Here is a 12,425-nt window from a genome sequence, read left to right on the forward strand (position 1 = left end):
CAGTGTTTTGAACTGTGCGTCCAATAGGTTAATTATCTCTTTGTCGCTTAGTTGTATTTTTTCTGGAACTTTGATCTGTTCTTTCATTTGGGCCATTTTTTTGTCTTGGTGTGCCTGTTACTTAAAGGGGCGTAGCGTTAGGTGTTCACCAGGGCAGAGTAATGCTGCTCGCTGCGCTGTGCTGCTGTACACGGGGGAGGGGCCGAGAGGGAGCAATGGGGCCTGCTCCACTCTCTGCCGGATTTTATTCACTCCCTAGGCTACCCACAATCAAATTAGGCCCTCCTGGTGCTGATGCCCGAGTGGGTGGGCTTGTGCACACTCTAGGCCCCTGCGGGTGTCTCCAGCGAACTCTCTTGTGAGGCTGGGAGTTTCTCCCACTGCTGCCTCAACCCCCACGGGTGTTTTCAATCAGAGGTTTGAGGCTTTATTTCCCCGGGCTGGAGCCCTGGGTTGTGTGGTCTGTTTCGCTCCCTCGCCATTCCTCCCAGTTTATCTATGTGTGAATGGGGGGCTGCAGGGCCTGCCAGCCACCACCTTGTGTGGTCTGCTAGCTACAGCCTGGCCTTCTCCATTCCACATCTGCCACCTCACTGGGTTCGCCAGCTGCTGCTTTGCCCTGAGTCCTCTCCGCCCTGGCTGCCCATCTCTGCCCCTCCTACCGGTCTGGATGAATGGTTCTTCTTTATCTCCTTGGTTGTCAGACTTCCATACCATTTGATTTTCTGTCAGTTCTGGTTGTTTTTTGTGTTTAAATTATTGTTGTCCTTTTAGTTGTGTGAGGAGGCACAGTGTGTCTGCCTACGCCTCCATCTTCACCGGAATTTATTTTTATTTTTGACACTATTACAGATGTCCCCATTTTCTATTTTGCCCCTTCCTCCCAGCCCCTGCTTGCCCCCTCCCTCTGGCCATCACCATGCTGTTGTATGTGTCTATGGGTTATGCATATATGTTCTTTGGCTAATCCCTTCACCTTCTTTCATCCAGTGCACCTCCCCCTACCCACTGATAGCTATTAGTCTGTTCATGGGGCCATGTCCCAGTTTCCATTTTGTTGGTTAGATTCCACATATAAGTGAGATCATATAATATTTGCCTTTCTCTGACTATATTATATCACCTAACATAAAAATCTCCAGGTCCATCCATGCTGTCCCAAAAGGTGAGATTTTCTTCTTTTTATAGCCAAGTAGTATTTCATTATGTAAATGTATTACAGTTTTTTTTTTTATCCATTCATCTATTGATGGACACCTGGGCTCTTTCCAGATCTTGGCTATTGTAAATAATGCTGCAATGAACACACGGATGCATATTTTTCTTGAATTAGTGTTTTGGGATTCTTAGGATATATTCCCAGCAGTGAGATCACTGGGTCAAAGGTCAGTTCCATTTTTAGTGTTTTGAGAAAACTCTATACTGTTTTCCATAGTGGCTGCATCAGTCTGTATCTCCACCAACAGTGCACTAGGGTTCCCTTTCCTCTGCATCCTGGCCAGCAGTTGTTGTTTGTTGATTTATTGTTGTTGGCCATTCTGACAGGTGTGAGCTAATATCTCATTGTGATTTTAATTTGCATCTCTCTGATGATTAGTGATATTGAGCATTTTATCATGTCTATTGGCCATCTGTATGTCCTTTTTGGAGAAGTTTTTATTCAGTTCTTTGGCCCATTTTTGATTGGATTATTTGTTTTTCTGGTGTTGAGTTGTATTAAGTTCTTTATATATTTTTGAAATTAACTCATTATCAGATGTATTATTGGCAAATATGTTCTCTCATACAGTGGGCTCCCTTTTCATTTTGTTGATGGTTTCTTTTACTGTGCAGAAGCTTTTTAGTTTGATGTAGTCCCATTTGTTTATTTTTTCCTTTGTTTCCCTTGCCTTAGGAGACATATTGGTAAAAATGGTGCTATGAAAGATGTCTGAGACTTTACTGCCTATGTTTTCTTCTAGGATTTTTATGGTTTTGCAACTTACATTTAAATCTTTTATCCATTTTGAGTTTATTCTTGTGTATGGTGTAAGTTGGTGGTCTAATTCATTTTTTTTTTGCATGTACCTATCCAATTTTTCCAGCCCCACTTATTGAAAAGAGTGTCTTTACTCCATTGCATGCTCTTGCCTCCTTTGTCAAATGTTAATTGACCACATAGGTGTGGGTTGATTTCTGGGCTTTCTGTTCTGCTCCATTGATCCAAGTTCATGCTTGTTCTTATACCAGTACCAGGCTGTTTTGATTACCATGGCCTTATAGTATAGTTTGATATCAGGTATTGTGATACCTCCCACTTTGTTCTTCTGAGACCAGAAATTATTGACAACAAAGCTTGCAGACAGGAAAACATTCAAGTTTATTTTTATATATTATACATGTTAAACAAGGAGAACTGAAGCAATGTGCAAGATTTCCATTTGAAACTACAATTAGGCTATGGAAGAACCCTTGTGGGATGAATCCATCGATAGAGCTCCTAGTTGGTAACTAGATGAAGTTGAGTTTCATATACTAGAATAAAATGAAATTGAGAAGTCTACGATTCTGTAGCATCTGAGTTTGGCAAAACATTAAAAAGTATCATAAATAAAATTAAGTGTTTTTGAAAAGCTTTGCTTGTGAAAATATTTGCCTAAGAAAAGTACTCCAAAGAGAGGCAAAAGTCAGTCTATGTGAAATTATTTGGGCTGCCATATTTATATATTTCAATAAAAAGTAGTAGCATTGAAAATGGCCTTTGCTTGGAACTGAATTGTGTAACCCCATGCTCCACTTATGTTGAAGTCCTATCCTCCAATGTGACTGTATTTGGAGATAGGGCCTCTAAGGAGATTATTAAGGTTAAATGAGGTCATAAGGGTGGGCCTTTATCCAATAGGATTAGTGTTCTTATAAGAAGAGATACCAACACGCTGCTCTAGCTCTCTCTCTCTCTCTCTCTCTGCCTTGTGAAGACACAGAAAAAAGCCAGCTATTTACAAGCAAGGAAGAGAGCCCTAACCAGAAACTGAATTGGGTGACACCTTGATCTTGGACTATCTAGCCTCCAGAATCATGAGAAATAAATTTCTGTTGTTTAAGCTACTTAAGCTGTGGTCTTTTGGTGTAAATAGCCTGAGCAGACTTAGACAGTCTTTATTTAGCAGAATTTACTGTGAGCTTGGTAGGTAACACAGCAAATGTAAAGAGATTTTCTCTTTAAAAGAATAAAATGTTTCATGTACTTTAGTCATCAATTTTGAAAAATATTTTAGGTATTTTATTAAAACAAGAAAAATTATGAAAGAATGTTGAAAATCATAGTATAAGAGACTGATTAACATATAGAAATAAATATCAAGGGAAATTATTTTGCCTGTGTTATCTTTTAATGTTCAGATAATAAATATTATATTTAAATTAAAAATATGTTATACTCCATTAATTTTTTAAAATGTTATTTTTCAAAAGAGTTTTGACCAGAATTACCTTTTCAGTTCTACCAATAAATTCAAGCCTACTGTTGGTTAACTTAAAACATTTCAAATTATTATTTTATTTTATTTATTTTTAACACAATTGTACTCCCAAAATTGTTGCAGGTGGGACAAAAAAAATTATATGGGCACCCTTTGGAAGGATGAAGTGTTCATCCTGGATAAGGAATTTTCATGGAAATTTGTAGCTATGTCCCTTAACTAAAATTGGTTGACAGCTGTAAAGGGAGCTCTTCTAACCCCTGTGATGCAAAGTCAATGCCATGCAATACATCTCTGGGTACCTAGGGAGACTATAATTTTCAGTATTCCTTGAGGTAGAGAGCAGGATATACCTGGACGCTAACCAATGAAATACAGGCAGAAGTGATGTATTACACATTCAGGACTGGTCTCTAAAATGTCTTATATGATCCTTCAATATTCCCTCTTTCCTTTTCTACTGGAGGGATGGAAATAATTCAATTGAAGACTTGAAGAATTTAAAAGATAGTGGAGCCAGTTGACAGGAGGACCCAGGTCCCTAAATGACTAGAGGCAGACTCTCCCTGTGGACTATGACATGGGCAGTCAATAACCATATTTTGTGTTAGGCCACTCCAACACGGGCCTGTTTGTTAGAATTGCAGGATTGCATACATTCATTAATTTTCCATCCAACTTTCTTCTAGGAAAATTCACCCAGAATTAGTTTCTCTGGCAGATTGGCTCTCCTTCTGTTCAACTTCTATGTGATGTGGTAACACCTGGGTTCGAAAGCTTTCCTAGGACTAAAGAATGTGCTCACCATCAAACCAATTGATTGTAAAGATAATTTGTATCTTTAAGGTATATAAATGATTAGATATACATTTGTCCTTTGGGCTAATTTTGGATTACGTATTTATTAAAAACATTAAATAGGCAAGTGTCATTAATATGTATGATATCTTGAAATGTAAAGCATATATTGATATGTAAAACACTGTGCTAAGTACATTTATAAGTACAATCCTAATAACCATACTTTAAGTTAGTTTATTAGGCCCATTTCACAGATGGGGACCCTGAGGCTTAAAGAGCTTTGCCTTGGGTGGTAGCTGAGTTGGTTAGAACATCATCCCTATACACCTAGGTTGTGGGTTCAATACCTGGTTAGGGTACATATAAGAAAGAACTGATTAATGCACATATAAGTGGAACAACAAATCAATGTTTCTCTCTCTCAGACCAATAAAGAAAAACTTAAAAAAAAACTTAGATAACTTGCCCACCATCACATGTATGGAAGTGGCAGAGTAGGGATTTGCAGGCAGATGTACTCAACTCCTATACCTGGACTCTTGATCATTATATTAACCATAGTGGAGACATTCATTGTTAGTCCCCGGATCCCTTAAGTCTCATCATGATTCATGATTCATGATGCTGATCATTCACATTTGTACAGTCACTACTTGTCAGACTCTGTGCTCTGTGCTTTACTTGTGATAGTTTATTAAAAGCCATCACAACCATTATATGAAACAGATATTATTACTGTCTGTTATGTGTACACATTATATATTTAGTACTATAGTCAACACTCAATAACTATCAATCTCTAGCTCACAGAAAAGAAAACTAGCCATAGCACTTTGTGGGAATGGTTTTTCAAAGAAAGTTCCTTGGGCACCTTAAGTCTTTCTGTTTCAGTTTGTGCAGTTTGCAAGCCTTCTCTTCAAAGGAAAAAATGGGAGGAGAGTAGTGTGGAACCTTGTGACCTTCTAAGTTAATGCAACCCCCAAATTTAAAAGGGTGAGGAAATTTATATTTTCTAAGTTGGATGTTTCCATTACATTAAGGAACAGGTGTTTTTTAAAAATACTCCCTCTCAACACTACTGCTACCACACACACACACACACATACACACACTTTGCATTGCTTTTGTGACTCAACAGAAAACACATTTTCTTTGAAAGCAAGATTCCTCAGTTTGGCTTCATGAGACTGGTCACAGAGAATCTTCAATTGACTCGGAGTCAGGAGGGAAAAAGCAGCCGGCACAGGATCAAGAGGGTATAGCTACACAGTCTGGTTCTGCCTAATCACCACCAAAAATAATGGAAAAAAATAAAAAGAAGCAGAAAAACAAAACCGGAGACAGAAGGCAGGAGGAGACACTGGGGCAGCTCCAGCTTTCAGCAAGCCGGCTCTGTTCCACTTCCTTTTGATTGTCCAGGAAAGCTAAGAAAAGTAAAAACAGGGCAGTGAGTGCGTGAAAGCAGTCCCGTGGAAACGTTAAGTGAAACAATCAGCCTGTGGGTCAATTGTGAAGGGCGTTAATGTGTGAGACCCCGATAAAGAGATTTGCAGGAATGGCTACAAAGCATTTCATATTTAAATATGGATCCAAGTTTGTTCTGCACAACAGTATAAATATAACTAAGGTGGGGTGGAGAATGAGAATTGGAAATCAGCCGATTTGAAGGAAGCCAACACAAACACACCAACGAATGCAGAATTTCGCACAAGCTTTTGTGCTCATTACTAGTTGTTGGCAGAAGCTCATAAAAACAGAAAAGGTCATGAAACATAGTGGTTGAGATACTGTATACCCTGGTGACAATAAAATATACTGTTTGTCTGAAAATAGCCTTCTTGTGATGTGCTTTGCCTTTCCTGGAAGGTGACCATCTTGTTTAAGTTTATTTCATGGTGGCAGTTTCAGCCTGGAGAAGGGTACGTTTCAGGAGGACAGGTCCGAGGACAAAACCGCCTAACTTTGAAGGCTTTTTAAATTAGGTTTTTAATATACAAGAATATATTTTAGTCTGTTTAGCAAAATTCATACTGCATGAAAGGGTATTTTATAATAGACGAAGCAGGCCATATAAAATTAAGTAAAGCTGGATCTGGTGCCTAAAAATATTTGGCGGAAATCCCTGGAAAACCACATTTGAACATTTTTAATATATATTATGGGGCAGAAAAGAATAATTATCTTCTATTGAAGTTCCCAAGTGAGAGAAATGTATTTGTAGAGCTCTTTCAAAGAAAACCATCTGTATAGCAAAATTGTCATGTTTGGGATAATGTCCTTCCAGCTTTGGCTGATGGCTTGTGTCTTATTTCTCACAGAAGCAGGCACCACCCCAGACATCGCTGCACTATCTCATGAGATTGTTACCTTGAGTAAGGTGTTTTTTTTGCCAAGGCCCTTGAAATACTTGAAAGTTTCTGGAACAAACACTTTTGAACCTTATGGGTATGATACAACAGAGGGTATGGGAACAAAAAGTACTTTGAGTGACTGTCTTTCTACTTTATTTCTAACCTGGGCTCTAGATTTGGAATGAATCGTTTCTCTCCTTCCTCACTTCTTTCTCCACTTATTACTGTAGGCACTCACATGTGTCTAGAGCCTTGTATTTGACTCCAGCTTCTGATTTAGTTTCAGTTCCTTCAGAAGCAGACCCTTAGATGAGAATTTCAGCATAAGTAGATTTTTTTTGTGAGTGGATCCCAGGAAGCAGATTGAGGGAGGAAGCTGGGAAGAGGGGGGAAGAAAGCCAATAAAGGGTTGTGAAGGAACGGAACATCCTCATAAGGCTTAATCCTGCTAGAGACCCTGTGAGTCTGTAATACAACTGAAAATTGTCCCTTGGAGAATGATGCAATTCAGGCATGCATTCATCAACTCTGGTCCCTCTTGTGTCAAATGTTGCTCCTGAGTCAACCTTCCACCTGAGACTTTCCAGCCTGCGTTAGGTTGATAGAGCCACAACCAGAGAATAGTCTTGGGCACAGAGAAACAAAGAGAACTGGGTTCATCTCTATGGGTTCTCTGCACAGGCTCCCTTGGAGACAGGCCAAGTGGATTTTGGTAGCAACCTGGGAGTATCAGCTACAGTTACCAGCTCTTCCAGTTAAGGCAGGCTTCTTGCAAAGAGAACGTTCTTAGTTTTGATGTGTCCCCTTCTAGTTCCTGCCCCCCCTTAATGTAAATTTTCTTAGCCTTTGCAGTGAATGGGTAACTATGGCCTTTAATATCCTTAATTGCTAATAAAAGTAATAATTATGGAATTTAACATTTATTGAGCATTCACGTAGTATTAAATGCATTAACTTACTTAATTCAGTCCTTAACCCATGACATAGATAAAATTAACTCAAATTGAGTCTATACCTAAACATAAAAGCTAAAAATATAAACGTTAACACAGACGCTAAAAACATAAAATCTCTACAAGAAGACATGTGGGAAAATCTTCATAACTTAGGCATAGGCAAAGATTTCTTAGACAAAAGTCAAAGGCACTACTTTTAAAAGAAACAAAAGATCAAATGTATGTGATAAGATTTAAGCCCTATGCTCTTTAAATGATGTCATTAAAAAAATGATAGGCATGTCCTGACTAAGAGAAAGTATTTGCAATAAATATGTCTAATGAATGACTTCTATATATAATATATAATTGACCCTAACAATTCAACAATGAGAAGGCAGATAACCCAATGCAAAAAACTGGCAAAAGACTTGAATAGATACTTCAAAATAGAACTTAAAGGAATAGCTAATGTTATAAGCTGAATGTTTGTGTCCCTCTAAAATTCATATGTTGAAGTCCTAATACTTAGTATGATGGTATTTGGAATTGGAGCTTTGGGGATGTAATAAGAATTGATGAGGTTATAAGGGTGGAACTCTCATCTGATCAGATTAATGTCCTTATAAGAAGAGACACCAGGGAGCTTCATCACCCCTGTATCCCACTCTTAGGACACAGCCAGAAGATGGCTATCTACCAGCCATGAAGAATGCTCAACCATGCTGTCACCCTGATCTGAGACTTCCAGCTTCAAGAACTGTGAGAAAATCCATTTCTGTTGTTTGGAGCCACCCAGTCTATGGTTTTGTTATAGAAGCCCATGGTGACTAATATAGTCACTGAGCTCATGAACAGATGTTCAACATTATTCATCATGAGGGAAATGCAAATAAAAAACACCATGAGGAATTACTACACAACCAACAGAATGATAAAGTTTAAAAGAGACTGACAATACCAAGTGTAAGCAAGGATATGGAGCAACTAGAAATCTCATACATTGTTGATGTGAGCATAAAATTTCACGACCTCTTAGGGAAACAGTTTAATGGGTTCTTATAAAGTTAAACATCCACTCTATGAACCTGCAATTTGTCTCCTGGATATTTCTCCCAAAGAAATAAAAACTATGTTCACAAAAAGGTTTGTACATGTTTATGGCAGTTTTTGTAATAGTGAAACACTGGAAAAAACCAGGAGAATAGATCAAATTGTGACACATTTGTACACAGGAATATATTCAGAAATAAAAGGAATGAACTTCTGATATTTTCAACTGCATGGATAATACTGAGCAAAAGAAGCCAGACCAAATAAAAAGTGTATACTGTAGGTTCCATTTAATTGAATTTCTAGACTAATCTACAATAACAGAAATCAGATCAGTGTTTGCCTGGGGTTAGAAGTGGGCTGGCTGCAAAGGGTCATGAGGGAACTTCCCAGGGTGATGAAAATGTTTGTTAACTTGATTGGGGTGGGTTGTTACACAGGTATACACATTAATATGAATTTACTGGACTCTTGAATTAAAATGTGTATTTTATTGCATGTAAATTTTATTTCATTCAACAAGGTTGATTCACAATAACAACAACAAAAGACTGAATCACAGGTGTTAGTTATATTGCCTGTTGTATTTTTCAATATATTTTTTAAAAATAGTTTTTCTCAGACTTTTGGCCAAGATGGAGGCGTAGGTAGACACATTGTGCCTCACCACACAATCGAAAGAAGGACAACAACAAATTTAAAAACAAAAAACAACCAGAACTGACAGAAAATCGAACTGTATGGAAGTCCGACAACCAAAGAGTTAAAGAAGAAACATTCATACAGACTGGTCTGAGGGGTGGAGATGGGCAGCTGGGTGGAGAGGACTTGGGGCAAGGTAGAGGCTGGAGAACTGGGGCAGGCAAGGTGGCGGCTTGAGGACTGGGTGGTCCTACGTTCATGTGCAGATACACTGGGAGGAACAACTGGGGAGCGATACAGACCACGCAACCCAGGATTCCAGTGTGGGGAAATAAAGCCTGAAAGCCTCTGACTGAAAGCACCTGTGGGGGTTGAGGCAGCGGCGAGAGGAACTCCTAGACTCACAGGAGAATTCATTGGGAAGACCCACAGGGTCCTAGAACATACACAAACCCACCCACCTGGGAATCAGCACTGGAAGGGTACAATTTGATTGTGGGTGGCTGGGGAAGTGACTGAAAACTGGCAGAGAGCCAGAGTGAGTGCCCCTGTTACCTCTCAGACCCCTTTCCCACATACAGCATCACAAGGAAGCAACACAGGTTGCCCTGCCCTGGTGAACACCTAAGACTCCACCCCTTAGTATGTAACAGGCGTGTGGAGGCCAAAAAAAAAAAGGTCCAAATGAAAGAACAGATCAAATCTCTAGAAAAAAATACAAATAAGCCACGAAGAGATAGCCAATCTATCAGATGCACAGTTCAAAACACTGGCAATCAGGATGTTCACAGAAATGGCTGAGTATGGTGGCAAAATAGAGGAAAAAATAAGGCTATGAAAAGTGAAATAAAGGAAAATGTACAGGGAACCAACAGCGATGGAGGAAACCGGGACTCAAATCAGTGGTTTGGAGCAGAAGGAAGAAAGGAACAGAATGAGGGAATTCAAAAAAATGAGGAGAGGCTTAGGAACCTCCAGGACATCTTTAAACATTTCAACAGCCAAATCATAGAGGTGCCAGAAGGAGAAGAACAAGAGCAAGAAATTGAAAACTTATTTGAACAAATAATGAAGGAGAATTTCCCTAATCTGGTAAAGAAAATAGACTTTCAGGAAGTACAGGAAGCCCAGAGTCCCAAAGAAGTTGGACCCAAGGAGGAACACACCAAGCCACATCATAATTACATTAGTCAAGATTAAAGATAAAGAGAGAATCTTAAAAGCAGCAAGAGAAAAGGAGATAGTTACCTACAAAGGATTTCCCATAAGATTATCAGCCGATTTGCCGATTTCTCAAGAAACCTTGCAGGCCCAAAGGGGCTGGAAAGATGTATTCGAAGTCCTGAAAGGCAAGGACCTACATCCAAGATTACTCTATCCAGCAAAGCTATTGATGGAAGGGAAGATAAAGTACTTCCCAGATAAGGTCAAGTTAAAGGAGTTCATTATCACCTAGCCCTTATTATATGAAATGTTAAAGGGACTTACCTAAGAAAAAGAAGATAAAAAATATGAATGGTCAAATGATAACAAGTGAACCTAAAAACAAAACCAAAAACAAACTAAGTAGACAACTGGAAGAGTAACAGAATTACAGAAGCGGAGATCACATGAAGGGTTATCAGCAAGGGAGTGGGAAGGGGAGAGAGGGGGAAAAGGTACAGAGAATAAGTAGCATAAATGGTAGGTAAAAAATAGACAGGGAGAGTTTAAGAATATTATGGGAAATGTAGACACCAAAGAACTTATATGTACGATCCATGGACATGAACTAAAGGGGGGGAATGGAGGTGGGAGGGGGTGTGCAGGGCAGAGGGGAATAAAGGGGGGAATGAGACAACTGTAATAGCATAATCAATAAAATATATTTAAAAAATAAAATAAAATAAAATAAAATAAATAGTTTCTCTCTCAAAATTTTCCTGAATAGAGAATTCCTAGTCCACTGTCATGCACATCTCTTATCATTTATATTCCACTTTCCTTCCTATTGATTTAGGAAATCATCACTTTAATTTAGGGAATTTAATTAATTAATGCACAAGTCATTCTTCACAAAGAATTATGGACAAGTCTTTAAATCATTCATTGCTCTTGAATTTGGATGTGCTAGCAATTTCTTAATCATTTGGGACTCTTTCTCTTATGGATATATAGTGTTTTTTTTAAAAAAGATTTTATTATTTTCAGAGAGAGGGGGAGGGAGAGGGAAAGAGAGGTAGAGAAACATCAGTATGTGGTTGTCTCTCATGCACCCCCAAATGGGGACCTGGCCCACAACCTATGCATGTACCCTGACTGGGAATTGACCCTCTGGTTCACAGGCCAGCACTCAGTCCACTGAGCCACACCAGCCAGGGTGTATATATAGTGATTTTTGACTTGCAGAGTTCATAGATTTATATAGTTATAGGTTGTCTCAGAAGTTTTCCATAAATTCATGTAAAAATGCAGGATATTTATGCATGTGTGAGCTTTGGGATAATTTTGCTTCTTTTTTCTTTGAGAAACTGTATTTGAAATTTTTCAGTAGGTTCTGAATTCTTGCTAATGCTATGCCCAAGGGGAAACATGGAGCTTGGATTTATAATTTCCTTATCTAAAATTCCAGGACTCAGGTTTTCTTCCCTCCATGATAGAATACAAGAGCTTCCTCCTTTTTCACTTATCATTTTCACACTCCTGCTTAAAATCATGTCATTTCTTGGTACAAAATTCTCATATCCAGTGAGAAGTTCAAATCTATTTTTAGATCAAATTTTTAATGACAGTGAGAAAACCCCAGTCATCTCAGTCATTTTAGAGTAGCTGGTGGTAGGAATTGCTTTTACTTCTAAATAGGGGCCTTGCCTTCCCTGTTCACTGCGGTATCCCTAGTACCTAGAACTATGTTTAATGAACACAAGTTCTACCAATGAGAAATAATAGAGGATCAGAAAAATTTAAACGAGTTGCTTAAAGTCACACAGTTAATGATCCTGCAATTCCACCTCTGGGTACATATCCAAAATACGAGGAATTAAAAACAGGGTATCAAAATCATATTTGTATACCTGTAATTATAATAGTATTAGTCACAATAGCCCCAAATGCCCATCTACCCAAGTGTCCATCAATAGATGAATGGTTAAGCAAAATGTAGATCCATACAACGCAATATTATCCAGCCTGAAAGAAAGGGA

This window comes from Desmodus rotundus, chromosome 6 (assembly GCF_022682495.2).
Source record: "Desmodus rotundus isolate HL8 chromosome 6, HLdesRot8A.1, whole genome shotgun sequence".
Classification (NCBI taxonomy): Eukaryota; Metazoa; Chordata; class Mammalia; order Chiroptera; family Phyllostomidae; genus Desmodus; species Desmodus rotundus.